The following is a 12,175-nucleotide window of genomic DNA, read 5'->3' on the forward strand; positions in this document are numbered from 1 at the left end:
ATGTACAACTACTTCTAAAACAAATAGGCTATCAACTCTTTCAATTAAAAAGCCTTTCCCAGCCCCCACCCCAATAAACGTACGGACTGTTAAGTTTAAGTTTCATGGACCGTGCTTTCTTTTTAAAGCTCCATTTGTGTTCTACAAGACAGCCTCTTTCTCCAAGATTAACATTTCTTATGATTGTTCCTGACAATGGATTCACTTCCAGAGGCCCTGCTAAGGATAACCAAAAAAGGGCATGTAGCAGGCTGGTTTTGGCAGCCTGCACACAGTTTCAGAGCTTTTTAGGTCTTGGTTTTTTCTGATGAGTGATTTCCTGAGCATGCCTAGGGAATGACAGGCATCTCCACAGGCAGGCTGCATCCACCTCGGCCGGGGTGTCGTCATTGGCTGCCTATTAGAAAAACTACAGGACAATGCATACCACCGATGCCGACTGTAAACATAGGGGATATGTGTTCACTTAGCATGGACTTCTGGGAGGGGCTAAGGAAGGGCGGTCTAGAGTTTTATTGAATAGAACAGTGTGTATTAGGCTGCCTGCCTGCCTGCCCTCTTGCTGTGCTCCTGCTTAAAGAAATCAGTCCTTCCTTTCCGACTTAGTCCCCGGGAAGAAGTTTCAGCCTACGAGGTAAGGCACAGAGGGCTTTCTTTTAATCTCCTCCAGAGAGTGTGGGGGCTTTCTCTGGGTTTCAGTCAGCATTCCTGGGAAAGGTAGCTGGAGATGCAAGATTACAAAAGTCAATAAACCACGCAAATGCTCGGGATTGGGCTTTGCTGCCCTGCAGATGTTCCCGGAAGACAAACAGGATGAGATTTCAAGTTTTGTTCTTAGAGTCAGGATGAGAGGAGAGATTATAGAGAAACTTATATTCAGGGACCACTGGCAACTTTGATAAGATAGCCTTTTGTTCAGGAGTGCCCTGGGGATTATACCTGATCGCCATAGGCCAGTGTCAAGAGTTGTGCGGTGCCTATTTGCTCATGCCAGCCGTCTCTCCTGCATCTTTTATTATCAGAGATTTAAAGAGGTTTTGCTTTAAAAGCAACAATAACTTTCTAGGTGTATAAGAAGCCAAAAGTGATCATTTTTAACCAAACGCACTTACATTTTATTCTGCTACCAGTGTTGAAGACTTGACTTCTAGAGCTGCAAGGAGATAAGGTCGGGGGGGGTGGGGGGAGGAAGAGCACTGTCATTTAGCATGGGCCGGGTTAATGTAACTGATCTGCTATTTGCCCAGACAGAAGATGCCTCCCGTGATCTGTTTCCTATAAAACCTAATAATGAGAGAATGCATGTGCTAGTGGGTGTGTTTTTAAAAATCGCATTTCACATCTGACCAAACTATTTCTCAAGAAATCCTATTTTCTGTTTGAAAGCATGCCTGAGTGTCACTGGAGAATTTAAAAAAGGTGTAGATTGCAAGTTTGCTCTGGGAAGGGAGGGAGCAGGCTTTCATTTCAAGACAGTCAGACATATTGGGGCATCTTAAACAGTAGTGCAAAGCAGCTAGCTGGTAGTAGCCTGGAACTCCTTTTAGAAAGAGATGATTGTAAAGGGTGGGGAAATTTTAGTGGCAATACATGGTCAAAGGAAAAAAAGATGAGTGAGAACAAAGTACTTGGTATTCATGGATCTCATCTATTAATCAGACTATGCAAATGGACTTGTGAGCTGGAATAGTGAAATCCTTCTAATGGGTTTGGCAAAACCTGACGTGGATGTCTAGAACTTAAGTGAAGACTGGGTGGTATGGGGCAAGAAAGGCAAATCTGAGCTTTTTTTTTCAAAAATAAACCTGGATATTAAAGGTTTCCAGTTCCAAATGACTGACTCGATTTGATTTTATTCCATGAATAGAGGTGGGTTTGTGTTGAGATTCATTAAATAATCTTCTGTCTTCATATTTAAAAGTTTGAGAATAATTTTCTTGAGAATGCTTCCCTCTCCTTCTAGAAGTGATATATGAGAACAGAATTCCCTGTGAGTTTCTCTTCCTGGAACAATTCTGAGTAAGTGTGAAAGAAAGGCTGCAGGCAAAGCTATAGTTTGATTATTGTCATTCCCTCGAAGAGATCAAGTTCCAAACTATTTTCACAGTGTTTTTAATGTCAATCAAAATATGGAGAGCAGTTTCTTTCTCAACTGCTCTCTAAACCATGTAGGGAATGTAGTTTGGGAGGAAATCTATAATCTTGGGATTTGAGGATAAATTCCATTTTGAAACCAACATCTCTGAATCCCTGACAGTTCAAACTTTGCTACCACCACTCTCTCCTACCTTCCTCGTGTGCTCCCCACTGCCCCCCCAAACAACCACAAAAATACATTTCCTCAAAATAATGCTTCAAGTGTTCTACTCTATGTAGTGATGGAGCAAGGGGATTTGGGCATTATACTTTAGGTAGGACTTCAGGCCACTCTTTCTGCTACTTTTGTTGAATATTAGCTAGCACACATCTCCCCAAATAGTAAAGCAAAGGAGCACGATGAAACCACAGTGCAAAAATTTTTGTTTGATTAAAATCATTTAATAAAAAGAAATACAACGGCAAAAATGTGGACTAAAAAGACACTAGTGAAAAGAGATCTCAGCACACAGGAGGAACATACAATAAATTGATCCATATGTAACATGCTGGGTTGTTTTCATTATTCAAAACCAGCAGAATATACAATTTAAATAATTCAGATCAAAAGACTGCTGTAAATAAACTCACACTTCTTACATTGAAGAAAAGGTTCAAACTGAAGTTTAAAGGATTTAAATGAGATGCATATAAGTATTCCCTGACAGTGAGGCCATTAGCAGTTCTAATTGGCTCTTGTGACTGGCCTGAGGCTCTGCTCTGGGGTAAATGGTATAGAGTGGTTCTGTACCTGGCCATATTTTCTGTTCTGATGAGTACAATGTACCCATGTACATGCTCACTCAGTCATGTCCTACTCTGCGACCCCATGGACTGTAGCCCACCAGGCTTCTCTGTCCATGGGATTTCCCAGGCAAGAGTACTGGAGTGGGTTGCCATTTCCTTCTCCGGTGGATCTTCCCAACCCAGGGATCGAACCCAGGTCCCCTGAGGCTCCTGCATTGGCAGGAGGGATTCTTTACCACTGAGCCCCCTGGAGAAGCCCTCAAAATATACCTTAGTAGACCTTTTCTTAAGAACACACGTAGTTATCAACATTTGTCATTTTCATGGTAGGATGGTTACTGGTTAGTCATTCTTTAGCAAGACAAAAAAAATGACCTGTACATGGGCATGAGGAGGGACTGGCAGGTTCCCCATCTGCCTGCAGCCTGTCACGTGTCTCGGAAATGTGGTAGGGTGAGGCCGTGGTGGGGGACCAGGGAAAATGCTGACGGGGTGGTATGCAAATAGCATGGTAGGACTAAGGAGGAGGTTAGAAAGATGCTGCCAAAGAATTTTCAGACTTTAAAAAAGAATTTTCTGGGTAAATTCTCCCAGGGCCCCAAAATAGAAACATTTTCTCCTTACTGAAAGGCCTTCATCCATCAAGTTAATTCAAGTTTGATATTGGAGAAATGCCCATAGGATTGGAGTAGTTGGTTAATTTAAAGAGATACTTGTAGCTCTGGCTTCACTCCTGAGAGTCAGTCTGAGTACTGGTTTTCCTATTTAAAAAGCCCAGAACTTTGAGGGAAGTCATCAATCTTTGACCTCATCTGTGCAATGGGCCTTCTAATGCTTCTCCTACCTCCCACAGTGGTTAAGATGTGTGAATGAGATGAAGCTGTTTCCCCTTCTTCTCTATATATAGGCTGTACATTCCACAGCCTTCAGTTTGAGTCCTTTGGACATTATGCTCATTTTGGCTGTTATCTCCCCTTCTTATCTATTTTCCCTAATTATCTGCTCCATTCTTCCTCATATTTGAAGACCTTTGAGTGATACCTGCTAGCCCCTGGTTCTTTCTAAAACCCAGAACCCAGAGTTTAGGGAATACTGGTCCACCCCAGTGTTGACTAAACTTTGGCTTTCATAATCAGAGACCAGGACAACAAAAGTTTCAGGAATCGAATAAGATGGGTCATCAATGGTGTGAGGCCATATCCAGGAACCAGGAAATCTGAAGATCCTGTTGAATAGAAGACTAGTGACAAGGTGCTGACAACAGAAAGGCCTCGGTAAATGAGGCAGTTTCTCTGCCCCCAGCCAAAAGTGTGGAACGAATCCCAGCATGTCAGGCCTGGGTCTTGTGAGGAGGCTGAGGTAATCGAGAGTGCCTGGCTGTGGTTCCTGTTGGTATTGAGACCAGAGAGAGCCATGCATCTGGCCTCTCATCTCTGCTCACTTCAGTCTTCAGCACCCCCAGCTGGGTCCCCTGTGACAGACCCTGCGTGGCATCCCTTACTTCCTACCCCAGGCCTCCGCCTCTACCAATTTCTCTAGTTCTTCCATCCCCAGGCCAAACAAGGGGGCTTTCCTGATCCAACAAAGACAATTTACAGTGGCTGGGCTGTAGGGTGAGGCCCAGACAATAGCAGAAGGATCAAGCCTAGATATGCTCGAGATAGGGAAAGCCTCATCACATTTTTAGGTCAAGGGAGAAGGCTGAGAGCAGATGCAGAGCAGTTCCTGTGGTAAAGAGCCACTCTTCAGCTCACAGGCTGGCTGCTGGTGGATGAGTGTTGTGAGCAGAGGGGAAAAGGCAGGGCTCATGGGGTAGCTGTGAGGAAGAGCTGTGAGGGCTGCCCTGTCAGCCGTCCTTCCTTGTGCTGCTGTCGTTGTTTTCTCATGGAAGCCTTTGAGAAACTGATAAAACCTCTAACCCCTCAAGGTCCACTGAGAACCCTCTTTTCTGACTGACTTGTGAGAAACCCTTGAGCCAGTGGAGGTTGGGATGGGGAGTGGGATAAAGTGTTGGTTCTCCCTGGAGACAAGAGTGAATGGGAGCAGAACATGTGAGGAGGTGTCCTTCCCTGTTTCCCAGATTCTTTGGAAGGAAGACAGGATGGTGTAAATATACACATATATAGAAGGAGATTACCTCATATGGCCTCCATTTCAAAGAAAACATCATCTCTAGAGAAGCAGTTTTCTGTGGAGAACTGAGGGGCTGAAGAATTCAGGAAAGGCTGCTGTTAAGCTCTTAAGTGTATGCTGAGAGCTTAGTAAAAGGATTGATAAGAATGGTTGAAAGAAAATGAATATTTGGGGGAATATTTTAGGTGAATTGGGTATTCTTACTAAGCGCTCATTTTAGAACATGACCTTTCTTTTAAAAAATGTATGTGTACCACTGATGGCTAACTTGAAGATAAATTACTTTTTAATAATTTCCTGAGGCTTCTAACATGGTTTTGAAAATATGTGGATGAAAGCATTTAACTGTAAGGAAGTCATCTCACTAGGAGGGGGATATATTAAGTAGGAATAGGTAAATAGTTTCTTTTACCCTCACATGCAACATTCTGTCTTGGCTCAAGCTGGGGAACTGGGCAGATTTCACCATGTGCTAAAGAGGGGCAGGACCAGGGTGAGCCCCCCACCCCCACCAGAGACCCTAGGGCCAGAAGTACCAAGGACCTTCATTCCACTGGAGTCAGAAGGGTCTAAGCCACATAGACATAAAATATACCAATGGGCTAACATGTGAATTACAGCCAGATAAGTAAAAGAAAAACAGCAAAAATCAGAAGTCAGACAGAGGTTAAAAACCAAGAGCTTGCTTAGCAAGGCAGTGTACAGACAGGTACAGTAACATATGTGAGAACTCTTGGCACACTGCTTGGAACAAATAGACCCTTATGTTAATAAGCCTCAGTAGCTTGAGTAAAGGGACAGAATGATAAGATACATGTGGAATAATAAACGGATGGAATTTCAAGGAAACCCAAGGATAGAAGCCAAGGTGGGACCAGAGTCCAAGGAGAATGGGGCTGCAATCAAGGTGGGTCAAAGCAACTCAGCAGAGTCCATGTGCTACCATTAACGTAACTCAGCTGCAGCACGTATGGCTGCTGCTTTTTGTTGACCTGCAGACTGGGAAATTTTTTCTGTACTTCCTGGTTAAATTCTGAGGGAGAAAATGTGATTGGTTCAGCTAATAACTATTGTTTTTGGCAAATCCCTTAGGAAAATCAAGGGTTACTTGCATGCCTATGGATGAATTACCAGTGTGTCTGGCTGCAGTCGTCACCCCTGGGGAAAAATACAGCCCAGTGGGCAATTTTTTAGTTAGAAGAAAAAGTTAGGCATGGAAAGCAAATTAGCTGAAATGTCCAACAGCTGTCAATGAATATCATTTGAATTTTTATGTGACAGAATTTATAGAGAATCAAACACCCACTGTCAGAGTCATACAGTTCCTAATGATCACTTAAGCATGGTCTGATGAACCAATATTAAAGGAATTGGCCTGGAAGCTTCTACCATTGGTAATTGAAAAGACAAGAATTATCCATTTTAGAAAGATTCCAAAGAAAACATGAGTATTTTCATATGATTTTCATGATTTTCAAATGATTTCATTTCATTTGTGTGATATGGCTCCCCACAAAATAAGGCAATCTTTAAAATTAAATATGCAATGACTTAGTAATGTTAATAAATAAAAATAACTATCAATACATCTCTTAGGCCTTCCCTGTCTCAGTTGGTAAAGAATCCGCCAGCAATGCAAGAGATCCCGGTTCAATTCCTGGGTTGGGAAGATCTGCTGGAGAAGGGATAGGCTACCCACTCCATTATTCTTGGGCTTCCCTTGTGGCTCAGCTGGTAAAGAATCTGCCTGCAATGTGGGAAACCTGGGTTCGATCCCTGGGTTGGGAAGATCCCCTGGAAAAGGGAAAGGTTACCCACTCCAGTCTTCTGGCCTGGAGGATCACATGGGCTATATAGTCCATGGGGTCGCAAAGAGTCAGACCAGACTGAGCGACTTTCACACACACATATCAATACATCTCAGTGTAAATCACAGTACTTAGTAAGTTAAAAGCATAAAAGCTAATAAACTCTTAGTAAACGTTTCAGTTCTTGGTAATGTTTGCAAGACAACAGTGCATGCTAAGTTCAGTCATGCCCAACTCTTTGCAACCCCATGGACCGTAGCTCGCCAGGCTCCTCTGTCCATGGGATTCTCCAGTCAAGAATACTGGAGTGGGTTGCCATGCCCTCCTCAAGGGGATCTTCCCAACCCAGGGACTGAATCCAGGTCTCTTATGTCTCCTGCATTGGCAGCTGGGTTCTTTACCACTAGCACCACATGGGAAGCCCCTCAAGACAGCAGAACTAAATAGAAACAATTCATGGATTTTTAAAAGCTGGGCAAGGCCTTAGGAGTCATTTAGCCCAGGGAATGATACTAATTTTTCATCTGTTTGCCAACTTTAAACAGTTGGTAGTGACCATCTGGCATATTCTGTGGAGAAGGATTCTGAGGCTGAGGCTAAACTTCCTTTGGGCAATTAAATGCTGTCATTGATAGTGATGTCTGCTGTATAAGAAAAGAGCCATTGCTACTCAAACACCATGTATTTCATGAGATTAATATAGTCTGTAGTTTCCTAACCTCTGTAGCTTGGACCCCTGGGAGGCCACTGAGTTACTGCAAGAGGTAAATAAGTCCATACATGCAGTAAATGATGTTGACAAGCTGAGTAAACAATATGTGCTACTATTTTTCTAATTATGTAGGTGTATTATGAAGACAAAAATGTTAATTTATTGTAAACAGTTATTGAATTCATAGTAGCTTTTGGTATTGTGTTTTCTCAATCAGTGGACCTAAAACATGTAATTATATTGTGTGTGGGAAGGTTGGGGCGAGAAATTTGGGGTCTTAAGAAGAAATTCTTTAAAAAAAAAAAAAGAACCAGTAATCTACTCTTCATTTTCTAGATGAGAAATTAAAGCTTAGCCACACCAAATAAAATTACACACATATTTATAGGTTTCTTTGATTCTTGTCAGTAAGATTCATAATGGCAGGAAACATCTTTTTTTTTTTTTTTCCATTATATACCTAATGCCTGGCACACCACAGAAGTCCAGTAAATATCTGCTGAATGAAAGAACAAACCAAGTGACTCGACCAAGGTTACCCAGTTGATTAGTGGCAAAGGTGGTTCCAGAACACACATGTCCTGAGTCCCACGCTGTTAATCTTCCAGTACACCAGACTGCTTCTCCTGGTAGCATAAGAAAATGTCCCTCCCATTTTAACAGTTTATGGATTTGGATTGTACACTTCAGCCCAATTTGCCTATAATCCAGGAGATCTTAATCAGAGTCAACTGTAGGGTTTTCCTAAAATATCCCTGAGACCCATCTACAGAGATTCTGATACAGTAGGATTAAAATAGGGTCCAGTTTATGAAAACTCCCTGTGATTCTGCTAAAACACCCTGACTCAGAAACAGTTCTGTACATTTGTGCTTAAAATAACTTATAGTGGATCCATGGAATCACTTACTCCTCAGAAGCCTTGTTGTTTAGTTTCAGATAATTTCTTTCCAAAAGTTACAGCTGTCTATTCCAAATAATCAGTATTGCTAAAGAGTCTCTCCAGAAGCACTAGAATATTTATCTGAAAATTCCTCCAGCTTCCAATACTCTTTTGGTTTGGCCACAAAGTTATCAACCCTGTAAGGTCAAGCTCTCTGATGAGATTTCCAGTGTTTGCTTTTGTAAAGCACTGAAAATGTGGCAAGAATAAAATTTCTCATGGTATTTCCACTTCCTGTTCCAGCCACCATTACTAAGTGAAATTTAGGCTTCAGAGGAAGGGTGAATTGAAGAAAAATTGTCTCTTTAAGTGTGTCTGTCCTTAGGATGTTTTGAAGATTGGTTACTTTAGATATTTAGCTTACCAAGAAAAACAGAAAATGTTTTTCTCTATTTTCCACTTTGTGGTAAGGAATGTACAAATCCTCCACTCTCACCGTCTATCTCCTCTTAGTCTGAGGCCTTGGATGCTTCCCTGGGTGGCCCCTTCAGAAATCTGTTAGCCCTAAGAGACAAGAGGCCTCCGGTTCATGGACAGGGGGAGTAATTTGATTTTGGAGGACAGAAAATCCATCCCTAGGGTTTTCCTTTACACAACAGTCAGGAGGTACCTCCGTATTGCCCAGAAGAATCTGCTATATTCAGAGCACCGAGGACATAAATTATATTCACTAAGGCTTGTAGAGTTAAAACCATATCCGTATGAACAACCTGGTCCAGTAAGAATGCCAGAATGGTTGCTATATTTGTGCCGATGGTATTTAGTTTACAGAGTAGTGCTTCCACAGTGTGCATGAAAGCAGAGCTTGCTGGAAAAAAGCAACTAAAAAGGAATCAGATTAGGACCTATGTCTGCATGATGACACAACTGTGACTCAGTCTTCTTTTCCTCTGAAATGTCTCCTTACCCAGTAGTGTGTGCAGCCAGCTCATACTAGCTCCCAAAAGCCAATTGCTTAATTTTCAAGATTTTGAGAACTAGTCATTATACAGTCTTTATCAAAAACTAAATTACATAGACTTTCAGTTAAATTATAGCAAAAAACAAGGTTATAAAAATACTCAAAACTGATCTCTTCCTAATTATTTTACATTTTACTATTAACTATGCTGTTGAGGTTAGTTGCATCTATTTTATCCATATAATGGAAATACCACCAAATACTGTGCAAGAGAACTTCTCCTCCCAATTCTTCATTCACTGATGACATGTTGGAAGCTTGAGGTCAACCATGATGGAAGTATTTACACCCTGGAAATTAGGAAATAACACAAATCATACTCCCCGCCCCTGCCAACCCCCAGGGATTGTTGTTGAACGTTTATTAGCACACCACTGACCCTAAAATATCAAGTCAGTAAAATTAATTGAAGAGCCAATCAGGATACCCCTGATGCTTAGGTACATGCATATTCATAATGTATGCTTATGACTGCCTGTTTATTTGTTTACTTGTTTATTGTTTCCCATGCTCCTAAAACAAAGCGCTATGAACTCAGAGACCTTGTCTGGATTTTTCAAGTGCTCTGACTTGAGCCTAAAAAAGTGCCTTGCCCCACATAAAGTAGGTGCTTAATATGTGAGTTAAATAATTAAAGGAATAAATGTCCATAATTTCTTCTTGATAAGAAAGCAGAAGCCAATATTCATGTTTGAATTCATTGATTGCTCTCTAATTGTATCAGTCCTGAGTGCTTACAACAGCCCCTGACACAGGCCAAGTAGCTAATTAAATAAATAATCCTCATAACAATCAGATTGACAGATGAGGAAACTGAGTCACACAGTTAGGTTAAGTAACACATCTAATGTCACACAGATAGTAAGCGGCAGAATCAGGATTCAAACCTGGATAAACTGGCTCCATAGTCCACATTCTCAACCACCACACTGTGCTGCCTAATTACTCCCTTTGAGCTTGTGTATGTTTCTGGGGATGTGGCCTATCTGAGAAAACACTTTAAAATCAGGAAGACTTGAGCTGGAATCTTAAACTTACCATTATCTGGCCTATTTCTTTACTTCAACAAGGGGGTCATTTTTTCCTTTTTTGTCATTGTTATAAGGACTAGAAATAATAGAGTTGAACTGCTTTGCACATGACAAGCACTAAGTTAAAAATCGTTAGCTACTAGCCGTGGCTTCCTGTGAAGGCTATCTGTAGGCACGGGACTCCTTTTCAAAGTGCCAGTGCCCTTAGCTACCCATTCTCCCAAGTTGCCTACTCCACTGCTATCCTGTAGACAGAGCGAAAGGCGCCAAATTCTTTCATGTCCAGTCCTCCAGGAAGTAAAACTAGGACCAGTAGATACAGTTCCAGGAAACCCTGTTTCGATCAGCGTAAGCACTTTCTAACTAGATCTATCTGTCTCTGGAGCTCAGGCAGCCCTACTCTGCAGAGGCAGACAACCCCCACCATCCCTTTCAACCACAGGATTTTCTCTCCTACACTTATCGTTGGGTCTGTGCTGCCTTGAACATTCTAAATCATCTTTTATCTAGTATGGCTAAAGAGTTTTATTATTCCTGGGACTGGGTTGTTTCATAGGATTTTTGTGTTTTAGACCTAAAGTGAAAGAGGTAGAGAGGAAAGAGGAGAGAATGGGAGAAGGAGGAAGATTGAGACTTATCTAGGGAGCAAAGCACTGACCTTGGAAGACAGAGCAAACAAATGAAGTGATGGATGGCTCTCCTGAGCCTTTAAGTTAGAGATGGTTCTGAAGGTAAGCTAACTCAGTAAACTACCTTGTTGGCATACTTGTTACATGACAGGCACTGTTCTGGTAGAAGATAACTATCTCAGGTCAGTAAAGCAAATTCAGTTCAGTTGCTCAGTTTTGTCCGACTCTTTACGACCCCCATGGACTGCAGCACACCAGGCTTCCCTGTCTATCATCAGCTCCCGGAGCTTGCTCACACTTATGTTCATCAAGTTGGTGATGCCTTCCAACCCTCTTATCCTCTGTCGTCCCCTTCTTCTCCTGCCTTCAATCTTTCCCAGCATCAGGATCTTTTCAAATGAGTCAGCTCGTCATATCAGGTGGCCAAAGTATTGGAGTTTCAGCTTCAGCATCAGTCCTTCCAATGGATATTCAGGACTGATTTCCTTTAGGATGGGCTGGTTTGATCTCCTTGCAGTCCAAGGGTCTCTCAAGACTCTCAAAAGTAAATCAGTTGCCCAAAGTCACACAACTGGCAAATAGCTAAGCTAGATTCGACGATATTCCCTGACTCCAACCTTTTCCACTTCCCTACAGCTGTCTGTTCTGTGTCTTTCCTGGGAAGAGTGATGGAAACCAGAGCAGGAGGTTTCCATAACCAGTCATTATAATTTGTCAGAGAGCCACACTGCAGTTCAAATAGACAAGCACATTGTCTTTCCCTGCCATATAAGGAAGCAGGGCTAAACACCACTGATTTCACTAGTGACTCAAGAGGTTATTCAAGTGAGTGTTCGATAGGATGAGATCTAGGCCTAGAACAGCTTAAAAAAAAAAAGTAATGTGCAGAAATATTTTTGTGTTTTCTTTTTCTGGTAGCAGAGATAGTTTAACAAGCATGTTAACAAGCCTTTTCTCTAACACAAGAGGAGATAGTCTGTACTGAAGGAAAACTCTTTGTCCAAATATATCAAGCTGTTTTGGGTTTTAATCATGTCAAATTTAGGTACTCAAAAGGTGGAGACAGCTGATTCTG

General features: G+C 41.9%; 1 protein-coding gene across 7 annotated transcripts in view; it reads left to right on the plus strand.

Annotated features, from left to right (window-relative positions):
• The first annotated feature begins 353 nt into the window (after positions 1–353).
• The window catches only part of CALD1 (caldesmon 1), a 204,610-nt gene continuing 192,788 nt past the window's right edge, over positions 354–12,175 (plus strand). For 6 of the 7 annotated variants that reach the window (XM_044946883.1, XM_044946884.1, XM_025291551.2 and 3 more), the window contains exon 1: positions 354–634. The gene's annotated coding sequence lies outside the window, so the exon portion shown is untranslated. The remainder of the gene's footprint in view (positions 635–12,175) is intronic. The other variant, XM_006079868.4, reaches the window with a different exon arrangement.

Source organism: Bubalus bubalis, chromosome 8 (assembly GCF_019923935.1).
Source record: "Bubalus bubalis isolate 160015118507 breed Murrah chromosome 8, NDDB_SH_1, whole genome shotgun sequence".
Taxonomy (NCBI): Eukaryota; Metazoa; Chordata; class Mammalia; order Artiodactyla; family Bovidae; genus Bubalus; species Bubalus bubalis.